Below are 8511 nucleotides of genomic sequence, written 5' to 3'. Positions count from 1 at the left end.
GTGCGGCGCTTTTTTTTCTTTGGGCTGATAGCTTTGAAGATATGTTCCGATGGTGGGGAGAGTGGAGCAGGACTGTCTCCGTGGCGCAAATGGCTAGCGGCATCGGCTCTTAACCGAAAGGTTGGAGGTTCGAGCCCACCCGGTGGTGGTGCGGCGCTTTTTTTTCTTTGGGCTGATAGCTTTGAAGATATGTTCTGAGGGTGGTGAGAGTGGAGCACGACTGTCTCCGTGGCGCAATTGGCTAACGCGATCGGCTGTTAACCGCAAGGTTGGAGGTTCAAGCCCACCCGGTGGTGGCGCGGCGCTTTTTTTTTCTTTGGGCTGATAGCTCTGAAGAAATGTTCTGACGGTGGTGAGAGTGGAGAACGACTGTCTCCATGGCGCAAATGGCTAGCGGCATCGGCTCTTAACCGAAAGGTTGGAGGTTCGAGCCCACCTGGTGGTGGTGCGGCACTTTTTTTCTTTGGGCTGATAGCTTTGAAGATATGTTCTGGGGTGGTTAGAGTGGTGCACGACTGTCTCCGTGGCGCAATTGGCTAGTGCGATCAGCTGTTAGCCGAAAGCTTGGAGGTTCGAGCCCACCCGATGGTGGTGCGGCGCTTTTTTTTCTGTGGGCTGATAGCTTTGAAGATATGTTCTGATGGTGGTGAGAGTGGAGCACGACTGTCTCTGTGGCGCAGTTGGCTAGCGCCATCGGCTGTTAACCGAAAGGTTGGAGTTTGGAGCCAACCCGGTGGTGGTGCGGCGCTTTTTTTTCTGTGGGCTGATAGCTTTGAAGATATGTTCTGATGGTGGTGAGAGTGGAGCAGGACTGTCTCCGTGCCGCAATCGGCTAGCGCGATCGGCTGTTAACCGAAAAGTTGGAGGTTCGAGCCCACCCGGTAGTGGTGCGGCGCTTTTTTTTCTTTGCGCTGATAGCTTTGAAGATATGTTCTGATGGTGGTTACAGTGGAGCACGACTGTCTCCGTGGCGCAATTGGCTAGCGCAGTCGGCTGTTAACCGAAAGGTTGGAGGTTCAAGCCCACCCGGTGGTGGTGCGGCGCTTTTTTTCTTTGGGCTGATAGCTTTGACGATATGTTCTACTGGTGGTGAGAGTGGAGCACGACTGTCTCCGTGGCGCAATTGGCTAACGCGATCGGCTGTTAACCGCAAGGTTGGAGGTTCAAGCCCACCCGGTGGTGGCGCGGCGCTTTTTTTTTCTTTGGGCTGATAGCTCTGAAGAAATGTTCTGACGGTGGTGAGAGTGGAGCACGACTGTCTCCATGGCGCAAATGGCTAGCGGCATCGGCTCTTAACCGAAAGGTTGGAGGTTCGAGCCCACCTGGTGGTGGTGCGGCGCTTTTTTCCTTTGGGCTGATAGCTTTGAAGATATGTTCTGAGGGTGGTGAGAGTGGAGCACGACAGTCTCCGTGGCGCAATTGGCTAGTGCGATCGGCTGTTAGCCGAAAGTTTGGAGGTTCGAGCCCACCCGATGGTGGTGCGGCGCTTTTTTTTCTGTGGGCTGATAGCTTTGAAGATATGTTCTGATGGTGGTGAGAGTGGAGCAGGACTGTCTCCGTGCCGCAATCGGCTAGCGCGATCGGCTGTTAACCGAAAAGTTGGAGGTTCGAGCCCACCCGGTAGTGGTGCGGCGCTTTTTTTTCTTTGCGCTGATAGCTTTGAAGATATGTTCTGATGGTGGTTACAGTGGAGCACGACTGTCTCCGTGGCGCAATTGGCTAGCGCAATCGGCTGTTAACCGAAAGGTTGGAGGTTCAAGCCCACCCGGTGGTGGTGCGGCGCTTTTTTTCTTTGGGCTGATAGCTTTGAAGATATGTTCTGACGGTGGTGAGAGTGGAGAACGACTGTCTCCGTGGCGCAATTGGCTAGCGCGATCGGCTGTTAACCGAAAGGTTGGAGGTTCGAGCCCACCCGGTGGTGGTGCGGCGCTTTTTTTTCTTTGGGCTGATAGCTTTGAAGATATGTTCTGACGGTGGTGAGAGTGGAGCACGACTTTCTCCGTGGCACAATTGGCTAGCGCGATCGGCTGTTAACCGCAAGGTTGGAGGTTCGAGCCCACCCGGTGGTGGTGCGGCTCTTTTTTTTCTTTGGGGTAATAGCTCTGAAGAAATGTTCTGATGGTGATGCGAGTGGAGCACGACTGTCTCTGTGGCGCAGTTGGCTAGCGCCATCGGCTGTTAACCGAAATGTTGGAGTTTGGAGCCAACCCGGTGGTGGTGCGGCGCTTTTTTTCTTTGGGCTGATAGCTTTGAAGTTATGTTCTGATGGTGGTGAGAGTGGAGCAGGAGTGTCTCCGTGGCGCAATTGGCTAGCGCGATCGGCTGTTAACCGAAAGGTTGGAGTTTCGAGCCCTCCCGGGACAGGTGTGTTGCTTTTTTCTTTGCGCTGATAGCTTTGAAGATATGTTCTGATGGTGGTGAGAAGGGAGCACGACTGTCTCCGTGGCGCAGTTGGCTAGCGCGATCGGCTGTTAACCGAAAGGTTAGAGGTTCGAGCCCACCCGGCGGTGGTGCGGCGCTTTTTTTTCTTTGGGGTGATAGCTTTGAAGATATGTTCTGATGGTGGTGAGAGTGGAGCAGGACTGTCTCCGTGCCGCAATCGGCTAGCGCGATCGGCTGTTAACCGAAAAGTTGGAGGTTCGAGCCCACCCGGTAGTGGTGCAGCGCTTTTTTTCTTTGCGCTGATAGCTTTGAAGATATGTTCTGATGGTGGTGACAGTGGAGCACGACTGTCTCCGTGGCGCAATTGGCTAGCGCAATCGGCTGTTAACCGAAAGGTTGGAGGTTCGAGCCCACCCGGTGGTGGTGCGGCGCTTTTTTTCTTTGGGCTGATAGCTTTGACGATATGTTCTACTGGTGGTGAGAGTGGACCAGGACTGTCTCCGTGGCGCAATTGGCTAGCGCATCGGCTGTTAACCGAAAGGTTGGGGTTTCGAGCCCTCCCGGGAGTTGTGTGTTGCTTTTTTCTTTGCGCTGATAGCTTTGAAGATATGTTCTGACGGTGGTGAGAGTGGAGAACGACTGTCTCCGTGGCGCAATTGGCTAGCGCGATCGGCTGTTAACCGAAAGGTTGGAGGTTCGAGCCCACCCGGTGGTGGTGCGGCGCTTTTTTTTCTTTGGGCTGATAGCTTTGAAGATATGTTCTGACGGTGGTGAGAGTGGAGCACGATTGTCTCCATGGCACAATTGGCTAGCGCGATCGGCTGTTAACCGAAAGGTTGGAGGTTCGAGCCCACCCGGTGGTGGTGCGGCTCTTTTTTTTCTTTGGGGTAATAGCTCTGAAGAAATGTTCTGATGGTGGTGAGAGTGGAGCACGACTGTCTCCGTGGCGCAATTGGCTAGCGCGATCGGCTGTTAGCCGAAAGCTCGGAGGTTCGAGCCCACCCGGTGGTGGTGCGGCGCTTTTTTTCTTTGGGCTGATAGCTTTGAAGATATGTTCTGATGGTGGCGAGAGTAGAGCAGGGCTGTCTCCGTGGCACAATTGGCTAGCGCGATCGGCTGTTGACTGAAAGGTTGGAGCTTCGAGCCCTCCCGGGACAGGTGTGTTGCTTTTTTCTTTGCACTGATAGCTTTGAAGATATGTTCTGATGGTGGTGAGAAGGGAGCACGACTGTCTCCGTGGCGCAGTTGGCTAGCGCGATCGGCTGTTAACCGAAAGGTTAGAGGTTCGAGCCCACCCGGCGGTGGTGCGGCGCTTTTTTTTTGGGGTGATAGCTCTGAAGAAATGTTCTGACGGTGGTGAGAGTGGAGCAGGACTGTCTCCGTGGCGCAATTGGCTAGCGCGATCGGCTGTTAACCGAAACGTTGGAGGTTCGAGCCCTCCCGGGAGTAGTGTGTTGCTTTTTTCTTTGCGCTGATAGCTTTGAAGATATGTTCTGACGGTGGTGAGAGTGGAGCACGACTGTCTCCGTGGCGCAATTGGCTAGCGCGTTCGGCTGTTAACCGAAAGGTCGGAGGTTCGAGCCCACCCGGTGGTGGTGCGGCGCTTTTTTTTCTTTGGGCTGATAGCTTTGAAGATATGTTCCGATGGTGGGGAGAGTGGAGCAGGACTGTCACCGTGGCGCAACTGGCTAGCGCGCTCGGTTGTTAACCGAAAGGTTGGAATTTCGAGCCCACCCGTTGGTGGTGCGGCGCTTTTTTTCTTTGGGCCGATAGGTTTGAAGATATGTTCTGTAGGTGGTGAGAGTGGAGCACGACTGTCTCCGTGGCGCAATTGGCTAGCGCGATCGGCTGTTAACCGAAATGTTGGAGGTTCGAGCCCTCCCCGTGGTGGTGCGGCGCTGTTTTTTCTTTGGGGTGATAGCTCTGAAGAAATGTTCTGACGGTGGTGACAGTAGAGCACGACTGTCTCCGTGGCGCAAATGGCTAGCGGCATCGGCTCTTAACCGAAAGGTTGGAGGTTCGAGCCCACCCGGTGGTGGTGCGGCGCTTTTTTTTCTTTGGGCTGATAGCTTTGAAGATATGTTCTGAGGGTGGTGAGAGTGGAGCACGACTGTCTCCGTGGCGCAATTGGCTAACGCGATCGGCTGTTAACCGCAAGGTTGGAGGTTCAAGCCCACCCGGTGGTGGCGCGGCGCTTTTTTTTTTCTTTGGGCTGATAGCTCTGAAGAAATGTTCTGACGGTGGTGAGAGTGGAGCACGACTGTCTCCATGGCGCAAATGGCTAGCGGCATCGGCTCTTAACCGAAAGGTTGGAGGTTCGAGCCCACCTGGTGGTGGTGCGGCGCTTTTTTTCTTTGGGCTGATAGCTTTGAAGATATGTTCTGAGGGTGGTGAGAGTGGAGCACGACTGTCTCCGTGGCGCAATTGGCTAGTGCGATCAGCTGTTAGCCGAAAGTTTGGAGGTTCGAGCCCACCCGATGGTGGTGCGGCGCTTTTTTTTCTGTGGGCTGATAGCTTTGAAGATATGTTCTGATGGTGGTGAGAGTGGAGCAGGACTGTCTCCGTGCCGCAATCGGCTAGCGCGATCGGCTGTTAACCGAAAAGTTGGAGGTTCGAGCCCACCCGGTAGTGGTGCGGCGCTTTTTTTTCTTTGCGCTGATAGCTTTGAAGATATGTTCTGATGGTGGTGACAGTGGAGCACGACTGTCTCCGTGGCGCAATTGGCTAGCGCAATCGGCTGTTAACCGAAAGGTTGGAGGTTCGAGCCCACCCGGTGGTGGTGCGGCGCTTTTTTTCTTTGGGCTGATAGCTTTGACGATATGTTCTACTGGTGGTGAGAGTGGACCAGGACTGTCTCCGTGGCGCAATTGGCTAGCGCGATCGGCTGTTAACCGAAAGGTTGGGGTTTCGAGCCCTCCCGGGAGTTGTGTGTTGCTTTTTTCTTTGCGCTGATAGCTTTGAAGATATGTTCTGACGGTGGTGAGAGTAGAGAATGACTGTCTCCGTGGCGCAATTGGCTAGCGCGATCGGCTGTTAACCGAAAGGTTGGAGGTTCGAGCCCACCCGGTGGTGGTGCGGCGCTTTTTTTTCTTTGGGCTGATAGCTTTGAAGATATGTTCTGACGGTGGTGAGAGTGGAGCACGACTGTCTCCGTGGCAAAATTGGCTAGCGCGATCGGCTGTTAACCGAAAGGTTGGAGGTTCGAGCCCACCCGGTGGTGGTGCGGCTCTTTTTTTTCTTTGGGGTAATAGCTCTGAAGAAATGTTCTGATGGTGGTGCGAGTGGAGCACGACGGTCTCTGTGGCGCAGTTGGCTAGCGCCATCGGCTGTTAACCGAAAGGTTGGAGTTTGGAGCCAACCCGGTGGTGGTGCGGCGCTTTTTTTGTTTGGGCTGATAGCTTTGAAGTTATGTTCTGATGGTGGTGAGAGTGGAGCAGGAGTGTCTCCGTGGCGCAATTGGCTAGCGCGATCGGCTGTTAACCGAAAGGTTGGAGTTTCGAGCCCTCCCGGGACAGGTGTGTTGCTTTTTTCTTTGCGCTGATAGCTTTGAATATATGTTCTGATGGTGGTGAGAGTGGAGCACTACTGTCTCCGTGGCGCAATAGGCTAGCGCGATCGGCTGTTAACCAAAAGGTTGGAGGTTCGAGCCCACCCGGTGGTGCGGCGGCGCTTTTTTTCTGTGGGCTGATAGCTTTGAAGATATGTTCTGATTGTGGTGAGAGTGGAGCAGGACTGTCTCCGTGGAGCAATTGGCTAGCACGATCGGCTGTTAACCGAAAATTTGGAGGTTCGAGCCCTCCCGGGAGTGGTGTGTTGCCTTTTTCTTTGCGCCGATAGCTTTGAAGATATGTTCTGATGTTGGTGAGAGTGGAGCACGACTGTCTCCGTGGCGCAATTGGCTAGCGCGATCGGCTGTTAGCCGAAAGGTCGGAGGTTCGAGCCCACCCGGTGGTGGTGCGGCGCTTTTTTTTCTTTGGGCTGATAGCTTTGAAGATATGTTCTGATGGTGGCGAGAGTAGAGCAGGGCTGTCTCCGTGGCACAATTGGCTAGCGCGATCGGCTGTTGACTGAAAGGTTGGAGCTTCGAGCCCTCCCGGGACAGGTGTGTTGCTTTTTTCTTTGCACTGATAGCTTTGAAGATATGTTCTGATGGTGGTGAGAAGGGAGCACGACTGTCTCCGTGGCGCAGTTGGCTAGCGCGATCGGCTGTTAACCGAAAGGTTAGAGGTTCGAGCCCACCCGGCGGTGGTGCGGCGCTTTTTTTTCTTTGGGGTGATAGCTTTGAAGATATGTTCTGATGGTGGTGAGAGTGGATCAGGACTGTCTCCGTGCCGCAATCGGCTAGCGCGATCGGCTGTTAACCGAAAAGTTGGAGGTTCGAGCCCACCCGGTAGTGGTGCGGCGCTTTTTTTTCTTTGCGCTGATAGCTTTGAAGACATGTTCTGATGGTAGGGACAGTGGAGCACGACTGTCTCCGTGGCGCAATTGGCTAGCGCAATCGGCTGTTAACCGAAAGGTTGGAGGTTCGAGCCCACCCGGTGGTGGTGCGGCGCTTTTTTTTCTTTGGGCTGATAGCTTTGACGATATGTTCTACTGGTGGTGAGAGTGGAGCACGACTGTCTCCGTGGCACAATTGGCTAGCGCGATCGGCTGTTGACTGAAAGGTTGGAGCTTCGAGCCCTCCCGGGACAGGTGTGTTGCTTTTTTCTTTGCACTGATAGCTTTGAAGATATGTTCTGATGGTGGTGAGAAGGGAGCACGACTGTCTCCGTGGCGCAGTTGGCTAGCGCAATCGGCTGTTAACCGAAAGGTTGGGGTTTCGAGCCCTCCCGGGAGTTGTGTGTTGCTTTTTTCTTTGCGCTGATAGCTTTGAAGATATGTTCTGACGGTGGTGAGAGTGGAGAACGACTGTCTCCGTGGCGCAATTGGCTAGCGCGATCGGCTGTTAACGGAAAGGTTGGAGGTTCGAGCCCACCCGGTGGTGGTGCGGCGCTTTTTTTTCTTTGGGCTGATAGCTTTGAAGATATGTTCTGACGGTGGTGAGAGTGGAGCACGATTGTCTCCATGGCACAATTGGCTAGCGCGATCGGCTGTTAACCGAAAGGTTGGAGGTTCGAGCCCACCCGGTGGTGGTGCGGCTCTTTTTTTTCTTTGGGGTAATAGCTCTGAAGAAATGTTCTGATGGTGGTGAGAGTGGAGCACGACTGTCTCCGTGGCACAATTGGCTAGCGCGATCGGCTGTTAACCGAAAGGTTGGAGGTTCGAGCCCACCCGGTGGTGGTGCGGCTCTTTTTTTTCTTTGGGGTAATAGCTCTGAAGAAATGTTCTGATGGTGGTGAGAGTGGAGCACGACTGTCTCTGTGGCGCAGTTGGCTAGCGCCATCGGCTGTTAACCGAAAGGTTGGAGTTTGGAGCCAACCCCGTGGTGGTGCGGCGCTTTTTTTCTTTGGGCTGATAGCTTTGAAGATATGTTCTGATGGTGGTGAGAGTGGAGCACGACTGTCTCCGTGGCGCAATTGGCTAGCGCGATCGGCTGTTAGCCGAAAGGTCGGAGGTTCGAGCCCACCCGGTGGTGGTGCGGCGCTTTTTTTTCTTTGGGCTGATAGCTTTGAAGATATGTTCTGATGGTGGCGAGAGTAGAGCAGGGCTGTCTCCGTGGCACAATTGGCTAGCGCGATCGGCTGTTGAATGAAAGGTTGGAGCTTCGAGCCCTCCCGGGACAGGTGTGTTGCTTTTTTCTTTGCACTGATAGCTTTGAAGATATGTTCTGATGGTGGTGAGAAGGGAGCACGACTGTCTCCGTGGCGCAGTTGGCTAGCGCGATCGGCTGTTAACCGAAAGGTTAGAGGTTCGAGCCCACCCGGCGGTGGTGCGGCGCTTTTTTTTCTTTGGGGTGATAGCTATGAAGAAATGTTCTGACGGTGGTGAGAGTGGAGCAGGACTGTCTCCGTGGCGCAATTGGCTAGCGCGATCGGCTGTTAACCGAAACGTTGGAGGTTCGAGCCCTCCCGGGAGTGGTGTGTTGCTTTTTTCTTTGCGCTGATAGCTTTGAAGATATGTTCTGACGGTGGTGAGAGTGGAGCACGACTGTCTCCGTGGCGCAATTGGCTAGCGCGTTCGGCTGTTAAC

At 54.2% G+C, this 8511-nt stretch overlaps 1 non-coding gene across 1 annotated transcript; it reads left to right on the top strand.

Annotated features, from left to right (window-relative positions):
• Positions 1-3903: 3903 nt before the first annotated feature.
• On the top strand, positions 3904-3977 carry TRNAN-GUU (transfer RNA asparagine (anticodon GUU)). Its single transcript has one exon. It is a non-coding gene; the product is annotated as a tRNA-Asn (tRNA).
• Positions 3978-8511: the final 4534 nt, after the last annotated feature.

Source organism: Rhipicephalus microplus, chromosome 9, assembly GCF_043290135.1.
Source record: "Rhipicephalus microplus isolate Deutch F79 chromosome 9, USDA_Rmic, whole genome shotgun sequence".
NCBI lineage: Eukaryota > Metazoa > Arthropoda > Arachnida > Ixodida > Ixodidae > Rhipicephalus > Rhipicephalus microplus.
The sequence above is the reverse complement of the archived record's forward strand: the minus strand, read 5'-3'. Positions and strand labels throughout refer to the sequence as shown.